Here is a 21,794-nt window from a genome sequence, read left to right as displayed (position 1 = left end):
TCCTTTGACTTAACTGTGCTTATCTCAATCCTTTCCTCTGTGTAAGCAATTTATTTTTTAGCCATGTCTATTCAATTTCTTCTGCATGTAATTTATTTATTGGTTTTGGAATAGTGTTCTTTTAGTTTCAATTTGTTTCCTTATATTTTCAATTTTCATTTTTACCTCATTCTATGTTGTTATCATCTTACATCCAAGCTCATATTTTATTCAGTTCACATTTTTAATAAGCTTTTCTACAACATTGGTGAGATGTTTCTGTGTTTTTTAAGTTCTCATTGCTATAGAGTTTCTTTCATTCTTATTATTTTGTTCTGCTTGCATAGTTCTCCTATAATTTTTTCATCATGTTTATATTTTCATTAAATTCTGTTTCTAGACTTTGTTTTTTGTTCTGTTATGGACCAGATGAATTCTCCTTATGTTTTTTCCCGTATTCTTTGAATCTGATGATTTTTCCCTACAAAATACAGCTTGAGAGCTTTCTTTTTGATTTCTACATTTCTATTCATTTCTAAGTAGTGAAGATTTAAGGGTGTGTGTGTGTTTGTGTGTTTTCACACAAGGTAGGTATAGGGAGAGAGTTTATCTGGAACTGGATAAAACTTTGTTCAAATATCAATTTTTATCTAGAGTTTTCTATGTGACCTGTTTCATATTGAAGTGTTTAACATCTCATACTATAGTTCTGGATTTATGAGTTTTACATGGTCATTCTGTCGGTTTGCTTTGTCTAGTGCAATGTTATGTTTAGGTGCACACAAGTTAAAGATTATTTTATTTTGTTGGGGGCTATTCTCTATTTTTTTTTAATTTATTTGACAGGTAGAGTTATAGACAATGAGAGAGAAAGGGAGGAGATGTACAGTTTGGCACATGCTCACTTGGACTTACCTCTAATGGTAGAGTTACAAATGTGCCAGGGATTCCAATACAATCCCATCAAGGTGGCATGTACCAATGCCATCTCACTAGTCAAACTGATCAGTTTCCATTCATAGTTGATCATAATGATACGATTAAGAGTCTAAGGGATCACATAAAGAAGACTAGTGTCTGCTAATACTAACTGATAGAACAATAAAAAAGGGAGAGAACGATCCAACATGGGAAGAGGGATACACAGCAGACTCATAGAATGGTAGGTGTCCTAAACAGTACTCTGGCCTCAGAATCAGCCCTTAAGGTATTCGGATCTCGCTGAAGAGCCCATGAGAGTATTTTAGGCATGGAAAGCCAAGACGCTCTGGAAAAAAAAATAAAAAAAAATAAAAAGAGTACCTAAATGAAAGATCTTTGTGAGTGAGATACCAGCAGAAAGAACGGGCCATTAAAGAAGGAGGTACCTTTCTCTGAAGGGAGGAGAGAACTTCCACTTTGACTATGACCTTGTCTAAGTAAGATCAAAGTCGGCAAACTCAGAAGGTTTCCATAGCCTTAGCAACACATGACAAGAGCCTAGGAAGATTATTGACGCCATAAACAAGAGTGTCAATTTGCTGTCAACAATGGCAGTCACTATACACATACTCCCCATGTAGGATCTCTGCCCTTAATGTGTTGTTCAATGTGAATTAATGCTATAACTAGTCCTAAAACAGTATTTTACACTTTATGTTCTGTGTGGGTGCAAACTGATGAAATCTTTACTTAATATATACTAAATTGATCTTCTGTATATAAAGATAATTGAAAATGAATCTTGATGTGAATGGAATGGGAGAGGGAGTGGGAGATGGGAGGGTTGCGGGTGGGAGGGAAGTTATGGGGGGGGAGCCATTGTAATCCATAAACTTTGGAAATTTATATTTACTAAATAAAAGTTAAAAAAATTTTTTGACAGGTAGAGTTATAGACAGTGAGAGAGAGAGACAGAGAAAGGTCTTCCTTCTGTTGGTTCACTCCCCAAATGGCCACCATGGCCGGCGCTGTGCCTATATGAAGCCAGAAGCCAGGTGCTTCTTCCTGGTCTCCCATTCAGGTGCAGGAGCCCAAGCACCTGGGCCATCCTCCACTGTCCTCCTGGGCCACAGCAGAGAGCTGGACAGGAAGAGGAGCAACCGGGACTAGAACCGGCACCCATATGGGATGCCAGCACTGCAGGGGGAGGATTAACCTAGTGAGTCACAGCACCAGCCCCAATTCTCTATTGTTTTGTCATTCATCTTACTATAAAATCTACTTCAGTTTTCAAAATTTTATGTTTCAGTAACAAAAAAAAAATCTCATGAGGATGCAGAAAAATTCTCATTCAATGCTATTAAAGGTAGTATAAATTGGTGTATCTTTTACAGAAAACAACTTTTAAACTCCCCAAAAATCTTTAAAATAGAACTACAACACATCCAGAAACCTCACTATGGAGTATATAGCCCAAGGAAATGAAATCAATATGTTAAATAGACATCTGCCCTCCCAAATTTATTGCAACACTATTTCAGTTAACGAATCTATCTAGGTATCCATCAATGGCTGAGTGGATTACAGAAAATCTGGAAAAGACATGATGGAATACTATATAGCTATAAAAATAAAATTCCAATTCAATCCCATCAAGGTGGCATGTGCCAATGCCATCTCACTATTCCAAGTGATCAATTTCAGTTCACAATTGATCATAATGAAAGGACTAAGAGTCAAAGGGAGCACATAAACAAGTCTAGTATCTGCTAACGCCAACCGATAGAATAAATAAAGGGGAGAGTGATCCAACATGGGAAGTGAGATACTCAGCAGACTCATAGAATGGCAGATGTCCTAAATAGCACTCTGGCCTCAGAATCAGCCCTAAAGGCATTCGGATCTGGCTGAAAAGCCCATGAGAGTATTTCAGGCATGGAAAGCCAAGACACTCTGGCAAAAAGATCTCTGTGAGTGAGATCCCAGTGGAAAGAACAGGTCTTCAAAGAGGGAGGTGCCTTTCTCTGAAGGGAGGAGAGAACCTCCACTTTGACTATGAGCTTGTCTAAACAAGATAAGAGTCGGAGAACTCAAGGGGCTTCCATAGCCTTGGAAACTCATAACTGGTGCATAGGGAGATTACTGATGCCATAAACAGGAGTGTCAATTTGTAAAGTCAACAACAGGAGTCACTGTGCACTTACTCCTCATGTAGGATCTCTGTCCTTAACGTGCTGTACACTGAGGCTTAATGCTATAATGAGTACTCAAACAGTATATTTCACTTTGTGTTTCTATGGGGGTGCAAACGATTGAAATCTTTACTTAATGTACACTAAACTGATCTTCTGTAAAAAAAAAAAAAAAAAAAAAAAAGAAATTATCAATTCCCAACTTGACTCTCACTGGGATTAAACATGACAATAGGTCTGATCTGATTTCATCATCATTTAAAAAAAATCATCTATTATTTTTCACTTTATGTTTCTGTGTGGGAGCAAACTGTTGAAATACTTACTTAATGTATACTAAGCTGATCTTCTGTATATTAAGATAATCAAAAATGAATCTTGATGTGAATGGAAGGGGAGAGGGAGTGGGAAAGGGGAGGGTTGTGGGTGGGAGGGACGGTATGGGGGGGGAAGCCATTGTAACACATGAGTCGTACTTTGGAAATTTATATTCATTAAATAAAAGATAAAAAAAATAAAATAAAATTCTGTCACTTGCTAGATGGATGGAACTGGTGAACATTATATTTTGTGAAATAAGTCAAACACAGAAAGGCAAATTACATGTTCTCAATTACACATGTGTAGCAGTAGAGAATAGGACAGTAGGTTACCAGTACCTGGGAATGGTGTGAGGGAGAGATGGATATAAAGAGTATGGTATAAAAAGTATGGTTAATGAGTACAGTGTTACAGTTGTGTAGGAAGAATAGTTTCTAATGTTCTCTATCACAGTAGGTCAACTATAGATGGCACCAATTAGCTGTGTATTTTAAAATAGCCAATAGAGAGGATTTTAAGTGTTACCAAAACAAATGATAAATTTTTGAGGTGATGGATATGCCAATTATCCTGCTATAATCATAATATACATGTGTCTATGTATGCACAATTATTACATGTCAATTAAAAACAAAATATGTTTTAAAATTTCATATACAATTCTGAGAATACCATACTTTCCTCTCTCCTTCCTTCTTCTTTCCTTTTCTTTGTTTTCTTTTTAACTTTTTGCAATAACACACTTTCAATCTACTTTTTAAAAAATTATTTATTTATTTGAAACTCAGAGTTACACAGAGAGAGAAGAGACAGAGAGAGAGAGAGAGAGAGAGAGAGAGAGAGAGTCTTCCACCCACTGGTTCACTCCCCAACTGGCTATAATGGCCAGACCTGCATCGATCCGACGCCAGGAGCCAGGAGCTTCTTCCGGGTCTCCCACACTGGGTAGGGGCCCAAGGACTTGGGCCATCTTCTACTGCTTTCCCAGGCCATAGCAGAGAGCTGGATCAGAAGTGGAGCAGCTGGATCTCGAACCTTCACCCATATGGGATGCTGGCACTGCAGGCAATGGCTATACCCGCTATGCCACAGTGCCAGCCCCTCAATCTACTTTATAATCACAGGTTCAATGTTCTCTTAAACAAAGAAGTCGATAAGTAATAGATAGATAGGTCACTGTTCCACAGGATATAGATGACAAATCACAAGATTTCAGTTTTGCTCACATACAATTTTTTTGTTTCCTCTCCTCATCTTCCTACTTCTCTTCCTCCAAATCCTCCTATTCTTTCTCTCTCTTCTTTTGATTCGTCCGGTGATTGGGAAGCTATGAATAATTCCTACTTTTGTGTTCATTACTCTAAGGTTTGTCTTTATGTTTTAATGTGTAGCAAAAATATACAAATGAGCATATTTGTATATATTAGTGTGTGTCTTATTGAATTTTAAAAAAATACATGAACCTGTGTAACTATAACAGAGTTCAAAAGGTAGAATGTTATCAGTATCTAAATGGCCCCCTTTTACCCATTCCTAGCCTCTTCCTTTCCCTTCCAAAGGTTAATCGCATTCTACCAGCCTCAGGATTTTATTTTTCTTTGTGTTGAGAGCATTCAAAATCCTCTGAATAAGCTATTTTAAAATATATGACTAATTATTGTCAACTATAGTTATCCTACTGTACTAGAGGACATTAGAAGGTAGTCCACTCCTCTGTGTGCATTCCAATACTTGTTAACCATCCTTTTCCATTCCCTCGTCCTCTGTACCCTTTGTTCTTTTTTTTTTTTGTACCCTTTCTATTCTCTGATAATCATGCCCACACTCTTAAATTCTGTGAGATCCACATTTTAAGTGAGAAGGTATTATACCTGTTTTTTCTGGACCTGCCTTATTTCACTTTAGAAAATGTTCTCCAGTTCTACCCATGTTGCTGCAAATGACAGTATTTTGTTCTTTTAAAAGGCTGAACAGGCCAGCACCATGGCTCACTAGGCTAATCTCTGCCTGCAGCACCGGCACCCTGGGTCCTAGTCCCGGTTGGTGGACTGGTTCTGTCCTGGTTGCTCCTCTTCCAGTCCAGCTCTCTGCTGTGGCCTTGGAAGGCAATAGAGGATGGCCCAGGTGCTTGGGCCCTGCACCTGCATGGGAGACCAGCAGGAAGCACCTGACTCCTGGCTTCGGATCAGCACAGCTCCGGCCGTAGCAGCCATTTGGGGAGTGAACCAATGGAAGGAAGACCTTTCTCTCTGTCTCTCTCTCTCTCTCTCTCTCTCTCAGTGTGTAACTCTGTCAAAAAAAAAAAAAAAAAAGGCTGAACAATATTCTAATGTGTAAATACCAGTGGATATTAATGACTAGGTCAAACATCCACATTCATTGTGGTTTTGATTTGCATTTCCTTGATGATTAGTGATGTTGAGTATTTTTTTCATATATTTGTTGGCCATTTGAATACATTGCCTTGAGAAATGTCTATTTCACTCATTTACCTATGGTTTTAAAAATTGGGATGCTTCTTTTTTTGCTGTTGAATTGTTAGAGTTCCTCATATATTCTGGACCTTAATATCTTGTTGTATGAAGAATTTGCATATATTTTCTCCCATCCTGTAGGTTGTTTCTTCACCCTGTTGATTGTTTCCTTGGATGTAAAAAATACTTTTTAGTTTGATGTGACCTCATTTCTCAATTTTTTGTTTTATTGCCTATGCTTATCAGGACATATGGATATATCTAATCTTCACCCAAACCAATGTCCTGAGTATTTTCCTCCGATTTTCTTCTAGTAGTTTCATAGTTTTGGACTTTACATTTGGGACTTTGATTCATTCTGAGGAGACTTTTGTATATGGTGAGAAATGGGGTTAGCCTCATTCTTCTGCATTTGGATATCTAGCTTTTCTAGCATATTTATTGAAGAGACTTTCTCCAAAGTATGTTTCTGCCTTTGTTGTAAATCAATTGGCTGTAAATACATGAGTTTGTTTCTGGGTTCTCTATCTTCTTTTATAGGTCTATGTGTCTGTTTTATGCCAGTAGCATGTTGTTTTGGTTACTGTTGCTTTGTAGGATATTTTGAAGTCAAGCATTTTAATACCTTTAGTATTGTCATTTTGCTCATGATTGCTTTGGCTCTTTGAGTGTGTGTGTGTGGTTCCATCCAATAATATATAAATATATATAACTTATAAATATGTATAGACATTTTCTTTCCTATTCCTATGAAGGATGTCATTGGTATTTCAATAGGAATTACACTAAATTTGTACATCTGTTTAGCCAGCATGGACATTTTAATAGTATTAATTCTTTCAGTCCATGAACATGAGATATTCTCTATGTTTTTTGTTTCTTAGTTTCTTTCACCTGCATGGTTAACTATACTCCTAAATATTTTATTATTCTGTATCATTGTGAAAAGTATTGCTTTCCCGACCACTTGCATGGCAGTTTATTTATTGGTGTATAAAAAAGCTACAGATTTGTTAATGTTGCTTTTGTGTCCTGAAATCTTACTGAATTCGTTTATCAATTCTAACATTTTTGGAGGAGTCTTTATGTTTTTCTATATAGAAAACCATGTTTCCCCACAAGGATAGTTTGATTTCTTCCTTTCTGTTTTTGGGTACCCTTTTTTTCTCTTGACTTATCTCTCTGCTGGTACCTTGTCTTGTTGTCTAGTTATCTCAGTATAATATCTGAAATTTCCAGCTCCCCAAATACATTGGATATGTTTCTATTTCATGGCATCTATTGTTGCTGATGAGAAACCCACTTGACTTAGTGTTGTTATTTCTTATTGGCAATCTGTCTTTTCTTGTGGTGGAGTTTTACTATGGTGAGTCTAGGTGTGAATATATTCCTATGGACCTTTCTTGGTTCTCAGCATTCACATCCAATTTGAGAACATGTCTTTATTTCATTTTGGAAAACTCAACAATTCTTTTCTCTTGAAATATTACTTCTTAGTGATTCTCTCTATTCTTTCCTTCTGGCAGTTCTATTTTCTTTCAGTATCTCCTATAGTTTCTTAACACATTGGTGATCATATAATTTATTGTCTAAACTGAGATGAAAAGGTAACTTTAAAAAAAAGTGCCACTAATAATTACGACAGGACGACAGATGTAAATTGAAACCCTCCCAAGCACACTTGGGTGTTTGAGCTCTCTACTTAGCATCCTTTCATACTTTATTCTGTATTCTACAGTCCAGTTGAATCGCTCATCAATATTTTAGAATTTACTTTCTTCTCTATTCCAAAGTTTGCTTCATTGTTTGAATTTTTCTTCAATTAATAGATTTTTAACTTCCAAGATGTCTGACTTCCTGATTTGTTTACCTTCCTTTGCATATTTTTGTTTTTAAGATAAATTCATATACATTTTCCCCTTAGTCATTCAAGCCATTCGTCTAAAGATTTGGCTGGAACAGTTTCATAAAATTTCACCTGGAATGAATTTCTGTTCCAATTGTTGCTTTTCTTTTTTTTTTTTTTTTTTTTTGGCAAAATTACTTTCACAGCATTAGGATTCTCCATGTGTTTTGAAATTTTGCTTTACTGCCTAATTTTGGGTGTGATTACCCACCTTATCTTTCTTTTTTCCTTCTCCAAATTTTCTGAAACCTAACTCTAAAACAGACATTGCTTTATTTATATTTTATTTATTAGAGAGAGAGAGCACACTTCTTTCCACTGGTTCACTTCTTCAAATGCCCACAACAGCTGGGGCAGGGCCAAGATTAGAGCCAGGAGCCAGGAACTCAATCCTGGTCTTCCAAGTGAGTGGCAGGAGCCCAACTTGAGCTATCACCATCCTTTGCCAGAGTGCGCATAATCTGGAAGTTGGAATCGGGAATTGAAGCTGGGAGTGGAATCCAGGTACCCCAGTGTGGGATGCAGGCATCTTAGCCACTAGACTGCAGGCCTGCTCCCAAGTCAGGTATTATCATGTCACTGCAGAGCACCTCCTGTTGGTCTCAGCAGGCATGTGCCATTAGCCCTTAGACCGGAGTTAGGGTCTTTCCTCCCGGCCATGTATGTTTAATCCTTTCATTTGAAGTACTCTATGAAGCCTTACCCCTAGGGAGAAGTTGGCTGTAGATTTGCAAGCCTCTTTCACTCAGCTCTTCAAACCTAGCTCTACTCAACTGATATCCATGGAGCATCTTCAGTTCTCTTTCCCTGAGATTCAGCTTTCACTGCCTACCTAAGGACAGGAGCCCAGCCGCAGTGACCCCAGCTATGTTCCATTCTGCACTACTTTTCTGTTCCTGCTGTGCATGGAAAGTTCAGAGGTGTTGAACCCAGATATGGGTTTAGAGTCTTTCCTTTTGTATTTTTTAAAGGTTTATTTATTTACTTGAAAGTCAGAGTAACAGGAAGAGGGAGAGACAGAGGTACCTTCCACCTGCTGGTTCACTCCCCAAGGGACTGCAATGGCCAGAATGGAGCCAGGCTGAAGCCAGGAGCCAGTAATTTCTGGGTCTCCCATGTGGGTGGCAAGAGCCCAAACACTTGGCCATCTTTCACTGGTTTCCCTAGTCTGTTAATAGAGAGAAAGATCAGAAGTGGAACAGCCAGGATACAAACCAGCATCCATACAGTATGCTGGGAATGCAGGTGGCAGCTTTACCTGCTATGCCACAATGCCAGCCTCCCTTTTGTTATTTTTATACATTTTTGCTCTGTTTTGGGTCAGAGGAACTATATTAAAGCATAAACTACTGTTCTAATTTGATCGGGGTAAATAAAATGAATAATTAAATTGTATTTATCTTAAACTAAAATAGGAGATTGTAAAATGTCCAGACTTATTAAATGTAGCAGAGATAGATTTTCCTTGTACAAGTTTCTGAAATAGTTTTGCAAAATGTGCAAAATAGTGGTAGTACTAATAGAAAGAACAGAACTTCTTGTCCATAGCATCATTTAATGTATTTGCAGATCTGCCCTTATTTCTCTTTGCTAAATTACATTTTATGGAAATCATCTATAAGCTAAAGCACTTTTTAGTGCTGCATGAAATTGTGATTGGGCTACTTTGAAATTAGACACATTTCACCCAGTTAAAAACACAAAATATTAAAATTTCCATGTAAAGTAATTATGTAACCTGAAAGAGAGGAAGGAAAAGAGAGGAAGGAAGGGAAGGGGGAGGAGAGAGAGAATATGAATATATTCACTCAAGTGCTTTAAATAGTGCCTTGCTTTTAGTAAATATTTGTGGGAAAAATGAATGAACAAATATCAGAGCCTCACCCACTGCTTGTTAGTAGAGGGAATGGGGTTAGGAGCACACTGTGCCTTGGACAGGGACAAGGAAAGCACGAGGATCACAGGAACAGGGTAATAATTCAGGAGAGAGTGACTCCAGTTAGTGTAATTACCTGGGACTTTGTTGTTTTATCACCTGGTTGTAAAAAAAAAAAACAATCTTTTTTTATTTTGACGTTTTTATGTAGTTCCGAGTTTTCTGAGTCACACTGAAGCCATTATGTCGTCAGCCACGTCTAAATGTCCTGCTCACCATTTTTAGCTGATTCCTGGGCTCTACTCACCACTTAGAGATGAGAAGAGACAGGCCATCTGTGTGAGGTTATATATGGATGTCCTGCACACTCTGAAGTAAACATGTTTGGAGGGAAGAAGTGCATGAGTCATCCCTCTGGTGCTGTGCTGGATTTTGAATCCTAAAGAGAAGATCCATTCAAGGCTATCTTGGAATGAGTGGTTAGCATTCCCAGCACACATAGCTTCTACCCATCCCAGTCCTAGAGGAGAAACAAGGATGTAAAGCTGGGAATGAAGGGATAAGCCAGATGACTATGATCATGTCATAACTCAGCTATTCCTGTCCCCGTCCTTGTACATCAAGGCAGGAGTCATTCTCCTCTAAGGTGCTCTGTGAGAAGCAAGGACCTCTCTTTGAGTTGCTTATTTGTAAGACTCCCAGGAGAAAGCTATTTGATGGTTATTGACTCAACTGCTTTATTACATTAAAGGAGATGAAATTAACAACAGGCTATTTGAATATATTGTGATGAGCAAGTTTTACTTGGCAGTGCAAAGTTTTCTCTGGGTCATTGAACATTCTAAGCCACAACATACTGTCCAGCTGTTGCAATATTTCCTTTAGTTCCTCTTCACAAGTTGACACTTTGTCATAGCTTATCATTAGCCAAAAACTTGATGATGGAAAACAAAACTTTGAGAAATCTCCTGAATAAATGGAGAAGCCATTTAGAAGACACTCAGGTGAATTCTAGCTCTTAGACAGGTTTCCGGGAGCTAGAACTATTCTAAAACACTGCAAAGAAGCTGGGCCAAGAAAAAACCATTCAGAATTAAGACTCTACAGAGAAGGCGGAGGGGGAGTTCCATGCAGATCCAGCTTTCTGTTGGTTTTATATTGCTTTGATACTAGCATTGAAATGGACCATAGCTGCTTACTTAATTTCCATGACATTGAATAGATTTGTCAGAGAAACCATTTATTTTCCTGATGATTCAAAAATGTTTCACCAGGGAGAAAGCACTTACACTGGATTAGCCCCTTGTACATGGGATTTTCCTCACAGTACCTCATTTTTCCCTCATGTTAGTACTTTGAGATGTATTCATCTTCTTTTCATATACAGAAATTGTAGCTATAAGGAATATAAGTGAGCCAAAGATATTCGCTTTAAGCGAAAGAGCTAGCATCAAAACTCAGGAAGACCATATAGTGTGTGGTTAAGAGGGAGTACTGTTGAACCCAGCTCCCAATTTAATCACTTAATTCAGCGTGACTTTTGTCAAGTTGTTTAAACTTCCTGTGCCTCAGTTAGCCAGGTTTAACCTGGGAGTAACAATTATTTCTCCTTTTAGGGTATTGTGTGCTGTTATTTTAGCAAAGCATTTAGAACATTTTTGACACATAGGTATTTTCACTTGGTGTTGGTGGGAATATAAATTGATGCCCCTTCTTTAAACTAGAACTTGGTAATTGCTACAGAATTAAAATATGCATCTCCTTTGACTCAGCAATTCCAATTCAGAAATTTCTCCCCTAGATAAACTCACACAAGTGTACAAAACACTTAACAGGAGATGTTCATTTTCACACTGTTAATAATGAAGAGTTGGAATATTAATAGAAACTTCAATAGGTGAGAGACAGAATACATTAAGATTTAATGAAATGCAGTGTATGATCATCAAGGTATATTGCTAAGTGAAAGAAAAGGTAACATAGGAAATGTATTTATTACTCTGTCATTTGGGTTTAAATGTGTATATGTGAGTGTGTGTAATGCAAGTATCAGTGCTTGTGACAACATTAAATATATCTTGATTTATATGCAAGGAATTGTTTGTCATTGGCAGTCTCTGAAGAAAGAAAATAGAGACATTGGGATGGGTATCAGAAGAAGAATTACTTTTTATTGCTTATTTGTTTCTATTTAATTATTTATACAAACAGAATGTTTTTAAATAAAAAAGAAACTAATTTTAAAGATATTACTATCTTGGTTTACTAAACTAGGAAGACCTATTAGCTCAATCCTGGTAGGCTGCATCCTTTCAGTGCAGACTGGGAGTTTGTGATAATGAAGCTGTCCAGGGCAGGATGACTCGTTATCCAGTCACTTCTGAGATGCAGGTCAGTAGCACAATTAGGATTTAAAGCAAGCATCTGGAACACATTTTTATATTTTATTTCGTATTTTATGACTTCTTACTAAAATTCCACTCTATCTTCAGTCCCATATTTATCTTTCACCAGAACTAAAATATTGGTAAGCACCATTGATCAGTTTCTGAAAGTCATGACATCTCTTTCATTAGCCAGACAAAATGCTAAGTTCCATGTTGCTTGCCTGGAGTACATAGTCAAACATCCCGCTTAAGTAGGACATATTGAAAGTCTAGTAGAGGGGTAATTTGTTAAGACCATCCTGAGTTAATGCATTTATTCCTTGTTCTACATACTCCAACTTCTCTAATGTCATCTCAAAAAGAACTTCCATGATACTGGGTCAAAATGGGGTAATACCCCCTCACCACCTACCCCTTTATCTCTTGATAGCAGTATTAATATCCATCTTAACATCTTTCACAATTTGCAGTTATTTTAATTAGATAATTTATTTGAGAGGCATAGAGATGGAGACAAATAGAGAAAAAGAGCTCACATCTGCTGGTTCACTCCCCAGACAACCCCAATGGCCCCTGCTGGGGCCACATTTGGAAGCCTGGAAGTCAATTCAGTTCCCCAACATGGGTGACAGAAACCTAATTATTTGAGGCATCACCACTGCCTCCTAGGGTCCACATTAGCAAGAAGCAGGTGTCAGGAGCCAGGGCTAGGAATCAGACCCAGGTACTCTGATATATGGCACAGGCATCTTTACCTACGAGCCAAATGCCCATCCCAGAAATTATTTTATTTTTAAATATGTTTTATTTTATTTTCTGGCTTATCCAACAAAACAAAAAAGCCCCATAAGGGCATATCTTATGGCTATTTGGTTCACAACAGTGTCCCAGTACCCAGCACAAGCACTGATTAAAGATCAAGGAAAAGTACAAGAATGCTACACATTTAGACAGTGATATTTTTTTGCCATTACTTTTGTGGAACTGTCTCTCAATTGTTAGCCATGTGTTTTTATCTTAGATTTCTCTCAAAACTAGCTGTACAAATGTAAATTAATCTATTAGCTGTAAAACTAATACTGAGATTATCACTGATTGTATCTTATTCCCTCTGTTGTCGCACTGGAGCACGTTTCTCACCTTGAAAATATTTAGTAGGTTCTCCAATTTCAAACAATGATATTTAATGAGTGCTTTATAATTTATGAATTTTCCCAGAGAAAGAAGGAAGTAGCAACCTTCATGCTCAAAACATGGCCACTTTATGGTTGGCATATAGTTCTCCCCTCTTCTTTTGTTTACATTTTATTAATCTTATTAAAAACGTCTTTTCCCTCTCTTTGAATAACCATCTGAAATACTTTTTGATATGATGAAAATACATTAAGTTAATGAAATAAATGCTGTGTTTTGCTATTTTTGCTATTATTTTTTCATTTCAGTAGGTCTCTAAAGCTAAGATTTGAGTCCATGACATATTTTGGTTTTTGGCTCAATGCAATCACCATCTGGTATCTTTCTGCCCTTAATCCTTTTCCTATTTTCTCCTGCTCCCTCCCACCAAAATGCTGTCACCAAATACATCTCTCTTTTACATTATACTATTGTTGCTACCAACTCTTGTATTACACACTGTGCCATAAGATCTGCACTGTGCACAAGCAGTTGCTTCTGCAGCTTGTGCCTTGCTCTTGTCTCTTCTTTGTCCTACTTATAGCATCCTTTTGGGTTCATCATCTCCTTTTTTTTCAATACTTCTAATGCTCTTATAAAGCAAAACTACCAATATAAAATTCCTGTCACTTGTTTCTTCTTAATACTCTTTAAATCAATTTATATATAAAAATCCTTTTAACCCTTAGCAGTAATATCCATTTATCACCACCCAGAGTTTCTGAATGTATATATTTTAATTATAGGGTATGACTTTATCAGTTGTATTAGTGAATAGTTCAAAATTGAGAATAAAATCATTAGAGATAATCCCTTAGTTCTGTCTTCCCCAACTAAATATATAATTTGCAACAAATTTAATAGAAGACAAAAAATGTGGATGGGGAGTGGCAACTAAAAGACTGGAAAGACATAGCATCAAATTCATCAAATTTGTAAAGAATTTAACTAATATTATAAATAATTTTAATTAATTTTGTAGCTAATTTGCAATATTTTCACTGAGTAGAAGTTGGTAAGAATCAAGTCAGAGTAGAATTAAGTCTGACTCTTTGGCATTAAGTTTCCTCAAAAGTGCAAGTGTTAAAAAGAATTATAACTGAGCATAGTGTTACAAATTTATTACTTAGCATAGAACATAGCAGGTACTAAATTGAACTGAAGAATGAAAGTAAAGGAGAGATCATAGGAAAATTAAGTGGAGTATTGTATAATTAAAGACCTGGAGTTGTTTAGCAGAAACTGTTTGACTAGCAGTATAAAAGAAAATTGGGAAGTCTCTGCTTTAGAAATGGTTACATTCATAGACATGCTTCAAGTTGGCAATAAATCAGCTTGGGAACCTTTTACATAAAGAGATGTCACTATAAATTAGTTTTTACATTTTTATCTTAAGTAGTATCGTCATAAAATATTTAATCAAGACACTAAAACTGTCAAAGTAGGTGAATAATTTGAGACCTGGTATTTTTTTTTAAATCCTTCTTTCATACTGGAAGTTTTTCGTATATATAAATTTTAATCTGGATTTATCAGAACCTGTCATAGTAACAATGAATAGATAATTGGCTCACAAATTATAACTGCTGTAAAGACACCAATTAAATAATTTGCTTAGAAATTAACAAAAGCAGACTATATTTAAAGAAAATAACCAAACAAAATACCTTGCCCTAATTTTTTCTGCCATAAAAAGGAAAATAATCTCATCATGCAGCTCTCTTTTTCTCCTTTTTTTTAAAGGTTATCTGGGGGCCGGCGCTGTGGCACAGTGGGTTAATGCCCTTGCCTGAAGCAGCGGCATCCTATATGGGCGCCGGTTCAAGACTCGGCTGCTCCACTTCCAATCCAGCTCTCTGCTATGGCCTAGGATAGCAGTAGAAGATGGCCCAAGTCCTTGGGCCCCTGCATCCACATGGGAGACCAGCAAGAAGATCCTGGCTTCTGGCTTCAGATCAGCACAACTCCAGCCATTGCAGCCAATTGGGGAGTGAACCAGCGGATGGAAGACCTCTCTCTCTCTCTCTGCCTCTCCTCTGTCTGTGTAACTCTGACTTTCAAATAACTAAATAAATCTTTTAAAAAATAAAATAAAGGTTATCTGTTTACTTTCCATGTAATTCTCAGTTACATAACAGATAACAACTCCAATAATACTGATATATTAGACTCCACATACAAGACTGAATTTTATTTTCCCATACTTTTAACTGGCAAGGAGAATAGGAAACAGATAAAGATACTGAATCCAAAACAAGTCGTTCAATGTCAGTTTTGGCCTGGTTTATCCCACTTCAGAAAGCAGTAAGAGATTATTTTGGCTATTTCACAACAATATTATGTTTCTTGCTTTTTCCTGGTAGTGGGTCATTTTTCTCATTTTTCACAGGTTTTTTGACCTATGTGTTGGCCTGTACCCATTAACTGTTGTTTCTCTCAATTTTCTTGCCTTGGTCACTGGTTTAGCTGTACATTTCTGACTTTGACCCTTGACTTGACTGATCTCTCTCTTGATACAATCACAGAGGTCATGCCCCTTCCCTCAAGCCCATTTGAAATAGACCAGCTCTGTCAAATCTTCCAGCATGAGAGGAAGATCAGACACCCATTCTGGAAGTAATGAAGCCCAGATGATAAGTCAAGAGAAAGCATTTTTAGAAAATGCCATTCAACAGATGTCCTAAGCAGCACTCTGGCCTCAGAATCAACCCTTAAGGTATTTGGATCTGGCTAAAAAGCCCATGAGAGTATTTCACACATGGAAAGACAAGACACCGTGGCAACAAAAAAAAAAAAAAAAAAAAAAAAAAAGAGAGAGAGAGAGAGAGAGAGACCTAAATGAAAGATCTCTGTGAGTGAGGTCCCAGCGGAAAGAATGGGCCATCAAAGAAGGAGGTACCTTTCTCTGAAGCGAGGAGAGAACTTCAACTTTGACTATGACCTTGTTGAAATAAGATCAGAGTTGGCAAACTCAAGTGGCTTCCACAGCCTTGGCAGCTCATGACAAGAGCCTAGGGTGATTACTGACACCATAAACAAGAGTGTCAATTGTTAAATCAACAACAGGAGTCACTGTGCACTTACTCCCCATGTAGGATCTCTGTCCTTAATGTGTTGTACTATGTGAATCAATGGTATAACTAGCAAACAATACTTTACACTTTGTGTGTCTGTGTGAGTGCAAACTGTTGAAATCTTTACTTAGTATATACTAAGTTGATCTTCTGTATATAAAGATAATTGAAAATGAATCTTGATGTGAAGGGGATGGGAGAGGGAGCAGGATATTGGAGGGTTGTGGGTAGGAGGGAAGTTATGGGAGAGGGGAGGGAAGCCACTGTAATCCAAAAGCTGTACTTTGGAAATGTATTAAATAAAAGTTAAAAAAAGAAAATGCCATTCAAATTATAGAAAATGATAACCATTATGAATTCTTGACTTTTATCAGTCACTTCTAGGCTAGCTACATTTATTCATTGATTAAACACACACACACACAATTATAACAAAGGTAGTTCTGTGAATTCTTACCTTTTAAAATCTAAGTAATAAATTCCCCAGGTATAGACTTCAAACAACATCTGTTGACTTAATTACAGAGGAAGTGCTTCAAGGCTGAATTCTTTTTCTAAACACTGTTGTCTTTTCAACAGATGACACATCTGAAACAATAGGTAGGGAGCAGGTGTGTGATGGGCTGAGTCTTAGCTTACATTTGGCAAAACTCTGACTACAGAGGGAAGCCATTAGAGATGTTGTCAAAGAGATTGATGATGTTATGCAGTTGGAAATTGTCCTTGACAAATTATATAAAATGAATAATTCTTCTCCTAAGACACATCATGAATTATAGTGAAATGTAACACATAATGCACGTTTTTCAGGTGCAAGGATTTTATGAGTTCAGTGAGGAACATCCAGATTGAGTTAAGACAAGTCTCTGAAATCATTTTGCCAAAATTGTAAACAGTTTAGAGTCAAGTGAAAAGAGAAGTGTGAATTAGCTGACAGAGGAGGCTACTTAAATAACATTTTGGGCCTCTCCACTTCTTAGAGTCCCCTTTTCATGTGAGGTGGGCACCAGGTGTGTTGGAGAAGGTGAGCTTTGCAGAAATAGGATGCAAAGGTTGTAAGAAGACAGTGGCTAATAAACCTACATCCAGCAGGCTGATCCATGTATTGACCTGAGCTGCTAAAACTAGAGTGCACTTGCACTGTGTGTAGGAAGAAACCAGGGGAATATATGCCTTAGATGGACTGGAGTAAGTTCTTCACCTCCCAATCATTGAGAATTTAAAATATTCTTTTATATTAAAGTAGGTATATTAGACCTAAATCTACGACCTGACACCATCAAGTTACTAGAGAACATGGGAGAAACCCTTCAAGATATTGGCACAGGCAAAGAGTTTCTGGAAAACACCCGGGAGGCAAGGCAGTCAAAGCCAAAATCAACTATTGGGATTGCATCAAATTGAGAAGTTTCTGTACTGCAGAAGAAACAGTCAGGAGAGTGAAGAGACAACCGACAGAATGGGAAAAAATATTTGCAAACTATGCAACAGATAAAGGGTTAATAACCAGAATCTACAAAGAGATCAAGAAACTCCACAAAAACAAAACCAACAACCCAATTAAGAGATGGGCCAAGGACCTCAATAGACATTTTTCAAAAGAGGAAATCCAAATGGCCAACAGGCACATGAAAAAATGTTCAGGTCATTAGTAATCAGGGAAATGCAAATCAAAACCACAATGAGGTTTCACCTCACCCCGGTTAGAATGGCTCACATGCAGAAATCTACCAACAACAGATGCTGGCGAGGATGTGGGGAAAAAGGGACACTAACCCACTGTTGGTGGGAATGCAAACTGGTCAAACCACTATGGAAGGCAGTCTGGAGATTCCTCAGAAACCTGAAGATAACCCTACCGTTCGACCCAGCCATCCCACTCCTTGGAATTTACCCAAAGGAATTTAAATTGGCAAACAAAAAAGCGGTCTGCACCCTAATGTTTATTGCAGCTCAATTCACAATAGCTAAGACCTGGAACCGACCTAAATGCCCATCAACGGTAGACTGGATAAAGAAATTATGGGATATGTACTCTTTAGAATACTATACCGCAGTAAGAAACAACGAAATCCAGTCATTTGCAACAAAATGGAGGAATCTGGAACACATCATGCTGAGTGAAATAAGCCAGTCCCAAAGGGACAAATACCATATGTTCTCCCTGATCGGTGACAACTGACTGAACACCAAAAAGGAAACCTCCTGAAGTGAAACGGACACTATGGGAAACGGTGACTTGATCAGCATAGCCCTGACTGTTAATGAACAACTTAATACATTATCCCTCTTAGTAGTTTTTTTGTCTGTTCTACTTAATATGACTGCTTTAATTCTGTAATTAATACACAGTTATTCTTAAGTGTTAAAAATTAACTGAAATGTGATCCCTGTTAAACATAAGAGTGGGAATAAGAGAGGGAAGAGATGTATAATTTGGGACATGCTCAAGCTGACTTGCCCCAAATGGTAGAGTTAAAAACATACCAGGGGATTCCAATTCAATCCCATCAAGGTGGCATGTACCAATGCCATCTCACTATTCCAAGTGATCAATTTCAGTTCACAATTGATCATAATGAAAGGACTAAGAGTCAAAGGGAGCACATAAACAAGTCTAGTATCTGCTAACACTAACCGATGGAATAAATAAAGGGGAGAGTGATCCAACATGGGAAGTGAGATACTCAGCAGACTCATAGAATGGCAGATGTCCTAAATAGCACTCTGGCCTCAGAATCAGCCCTAAAGGCATTCGGATCTGGCTGAAAAGCCCATGAGAGTATTTCAGGCATGGAAAGCCAAGACACTCTGGCAAAAGATCTCTGCGAGTGAGATCCCAGTGGAAAGAACAGGTCTTCAAAGAAGGAGGTACCTTTCTCTGAAGGGAGGAGAGAACCTCCACTTTGACTATGAGCTTGTCTTAACAAGATAAGAATCGGAGAACTCAGAGGGCTTCCATAGCCTTGGAAACTCATGACCGGAGCATAGGGAGACTACTGATGCCATAGACAGGAGTGTCAATTGGTAAAGTCAACAACAGGAGTCACTGTGCACTTACTCCTCATGTAGGATCTCTGTCCTTAATGTGCTGTGCATTGAGATTTAATGCTATAATGAGTACTCAAACAATATATTTCACTTTGTGTCTCTATGGGGGTGCAAACTGTTGAAATCTTTACTTAATGCATACTAAACTGATCCTCTGTAAAAAAAAAAAAAAAAAAGAAAAGAAAAGAAAAGAAAAGAAACTATCAACTCCCAACTTGACTCTCACTGGGATTAAACATGACAATAGGTCTGATCTGATTTCATCATCATTAAAAAAAAAATCATCTATTATTTTTCACTTTATGTTTCTGTGTGGGAGCAAACTGTTGAAATCCTTACTTAATGTATACTAAGCTGATCTTCTGTATATTAAGATAATCGAAAATGAATCTTGATGTGAATGGAAGGGGAGAGGGAGTGGGAAAGGGGAGGGTTGTGGGTGGGAGGGATGGTATGGGGGGGAAGCCATAGTAATCCATTATTCGTACTTTGGAAACGTATATTCATTAAATAAAAGTTAAAAAAAAAAAAAAAAAGAAATTGTCAACTCCCAACTTGACTCTCACTGGGATTAAACATGACATTAGGTCTGATCTGATTTCATCATCATTTAAAAAAAATCATCTATTATTTTTCACTTTTTGTTTTTGTGTGAGCAAACTGTTGAAATCCTTACTTAATGTATACTAAGCTGATCTTCTGTATATTAAGATAATCGAAAATGAATCTTGATGTGAATGGAAGGGGAGAGGGAGTGGGAAAGGGGAGGGTAGTGGGTGGGAGGGACGGTATGTGGGGGAAGCCATTGTAATCCATAAATCGTGCTTTGGAAATTTATATTCATTAAATAAAAGTTTAAAAAAAATAATAATAATAAAAAAATAAAGTAGGTATATTAGAAGCACAGTTTTAAATTCCCAGAGGTTTTTGTATTTTAATTGTTTTTTGGAAAGAGGTATTTACTTGAAAGACAGAGTTACAGAGAGAGAAGGAGAGACACACAGAGAGACCTAGCTTTCATGTCTCCCATGTGGGTGGCAGGGGCCCAAGGATTTGGGCCACATTTCACTGCTTTCCCATACCATTAGCAGGGAACTGTTTGGAAGTGGAGCAGCGGGGACATGAAATAGCACTCAAATGGGATACCGGTGTTGCAGTTGGTGGCTTAACCTACTACGCCACAACACCAGACCATCCCTCTCCCCACCCTGCCACACAGGTTTTTAAAATGAAGAAAGAGAAATGTGCATTGTGGCAAACAGGTTATATTACTGCTTGTGATGCCTGTTGCCTTTATTAGAGTGCCTGGGTTCATGTCCTGCCTTAATTTCTGATCCACCTTGATGATAATTGATACCCTTGGAGGCATCAGATGATGGCTTAAGTGCTTGGGTCTCTGCCACTCAAATGGAAACCTGGATTGAGTTCCTGGGTGTAGGCTTTGGACTGAGCTGCCTGAGCTGTTCCAGGCATCTGGGGAGTGAACCAGAGGATGGAAGATCTCTCTGTCTCCTGTCTCTCTCTCTCTCATAATTAAATTAATAAATAACATGAAGAATAAGAATTTGAAAAATTAAAAATTGAACTTTGAATGGATTCCCCCTAGCTCCTGCCCAGAACCCTGGAGTTGTGCTAAGCTTTCTCAGATTGTGCTTCTGCCTTTCCAGTCTGGTTCTGTTGGTTTCTGAAGTCACATAGTGAGAAGGAAAGTTGGCCTTAGAAACATGCTTAGCCTGACTTCTCTTTCTATTGATGTCTAAATCTATCTTCAGTAGCTGTTCTTGATTATAACATGGTGTAAAGGAAACTGGCTGTGCAGAACCCTGGAAGGGAAGTCCTAATTCAAGCTGGGGGGAAGATCAAATGACATCAGAGGAAATAACAAAATTTAATTCAGTGGATAAATATGCAGTTATTAGCCACCTCCTGACACTAGAACAGAAAGTTCTTGCTCTACTTTTGGTCAGAGAACAAAATATTTCCTCTTTTGAATCTTGTCTCTCTCCTGGGTCTAGAGTTTGCAGATGGCCCAGACACACACCATTAGTTTAGGAAGGAACTAATTTAAATTGCTACTGTCCTAGTAAATAAAATCAAAGTATCTACAATGCACATCACAGTGATTTTAGAATTATTCTTAATCCTAGACAGTTAACTGTCACTTTCAAAAACACTAGGACATTGCTTTACAGTGATTAAAAAATTCTCTTTTAATAAAGCAGTTGGTTCTTTTCTGTTCAAATGCAGAACTATAAAGATTTAATTTGCATTTTATATAGTACATTATTTTCACAATATCTACCACCCTAGTGTTTCATGATCACACCCATGCTGTAGTGACTTAAAATCTATTGAAAGGATATGATGTGATGAAAGTTAACCATTTTGATTTTCTACAGCTTGATGCTCAGTTCTTGTACATCAGCCTTGGAAGTGAAGC

The 21,794-nt window shown here is 37.6% G+C and overlaps 1 protein-coding gene across 5 annotated transcripts in view; it reads right to left on the bottom strand.

Moving 5' to 3' along the window:
• The window catches only part of LOC149126598 (uncharacterized), a 141,567-nt gene that overhangs the window by 78,190 nt on the left and 41,583 nt on the right, over positions 1-21,794 (bottom strand). For 2 of the 5 annotated variants that reach the window (XM_089333037.1, XM_089333043.1), the window contains exon 3: positions 16,761-16,891. The exons of the other annotated variants lie outside the window; for them this stretch is intronic. The gene's annotated coding sequence lies outside the window, so the exon portion shown is untranslated. The remainder of the gene's footprint in view (positions 1-16,760; positions 16,892-21,794) is intronic. 5 annotated transcript variants of the gene reach the window in all.

The sequence above is a fragment of the Oryctolagus cuniculus genome, chromosome 5 (assembly GCF_051225735.1).
Source record: "Oryctolagus cuniculus isolate XC-2025 breed Fujian yellow rabbit chromosome 5, ASM5122573v1, whole genome shotgun sequence".
NCBI classification, from domain to species: Eukaryota; Metazoa; Chordata; class Mammalia; order Lagomorpha; family Leporidae; genus Oryctolagus; species Oryctolagus cuniculus.
This window is presented reverse-complemented; position numbering and strand designations above follow the sequence as displayed.